Raw genomic sequence first — 1,508 nt, 5'->3', positions numbered from 1 at the left:
TTGAAAAAAGAGCGTTTGAGAGAAAGGTGACTTCGCGCTACGCTTGCGAGCTCCACGCGACGCGCACGACTGCAAAACTTGGCTCAGATATTCACAGCAGCGCGTGCTGTCCGCTGACTATGTTTTATCACCAAACGCGATGGGTGGTTCAGGACCCCTTTAATGTATTGGCGCTATGCACTATCACAAAAGCTGACATTTCACCAAGTTTACTCAAATTTCTACAGTGCACTGATCTTGTTGAGAAAATTCACCGAAGTGTTCAGGGCATTATCAACTAGATCATGCCTGAACAATGCCCGTTCTTGGAACTCCTGAGAAGTGTCTTCATCTTACTGGTAATTATCGACTTGCAATGTCCCTATAGAGGACCTCCTCAAGTATTCTTTATATGGTAACACACCTGCAGGTTTCTACGTCATCGTCGATATTGGCGTAGCTGCTTATGTTCACAGAAACTCGAGTAGCAAGTAGAATGACTTTCAAATCTGCCGATCTGAGCCTCTCGCCGAAGACGCTTAACAACTTTGGCAACCGCCTCTGACGCCTGCAGGCGTTAGTGGCCACTGGGAAAGTTAGGCGATTTTTTTTTTCATTGCGCCCTTGTGCAAAAAAGCAACCAAATGTTCACAAATTTTTGCTCATATTCAAAAATTCAGTTTAACCTGGTCGGCTTAAGGGAAGCTTATACTGTAAACGAAAACCGAAACTATGGGCATGTCTCCTCATTTAGCTCATATCTAATACATGAAATAATTCTGTCCCCTACGTACTTTGATAGGATGCGCGGATGTGACCACTGACTTCACGTTAGGCAGTTGTATTCGAAACTACCCCCAATCGTTAACATTGCACACGGGCCTGAACTTAGAAGTTTATGTATAGCTACTAAGTTCAGACTTAGCACGCATAGAGATGTGTGACTTCAGCTTCTTCAAGAGCCTTTCTGGAAGAAGTGAAGGCTGTTTCCCATGCTGCGATTGGAGCGATGAAAATCGGTGCAGTCGCACGCGTCGCAATACGATTATTAGAGGGCTCATTTCACACGATTGCGATTTTAACAATGTGGCTGGTGCGACGCCCAGGGTTGCTTGCTGCCAAATTTTGTGGCATACCTCGAATAATTTTTCAAATGTAATAAAAACCTGTTCGTTACAAAATTATTGACCAGTTTTTAATAGGAGCAAATAATACGCGTCTTTAGTGATTAAAGAACACTTCAGAGTTTAATTTGTTTTAGAGTGCGCAACGGCGGTTTATGAAGTTAAATGTGAGGAGACATGGGAGACGTAAACAGCTGTTCGCAGCTGGTCGTTCAGCGCTGTGTCTAGCTGTGTGCTGCCTCGTGTGTCTTTTATGTCCGTGTCGTTCTTCCTGCGATACAACAAATTACAAGAGGACCTATTAACAAGCCCATAAAGGTGTTCTCATCGCATATGCAGTATTCGAAATTCGGCTGCAGCGAAGTCGTCATGTAAACGCAGAGAGACCCTCGCACTACCCGTGCT

This window comes from Dermacentor silvarum, chromosome 1 (genome assembly GCF_013339745.2).
Source record: "Dermacentor silvarum isolate Dsil-2018 chromosome 1, BIME_Dsil_1.4, whole genome shotgun sequence".
Taxonomy (NCBI): domain Eukaryota; kingdom Metazoa; phylum Arthropoda; class Arachnida; order Ixodida; family Ixodidae; genus Dermacentor; species Dermacentor silvarum.
This window is presented reverse-complemented; position numbering follows the sequence as displayed.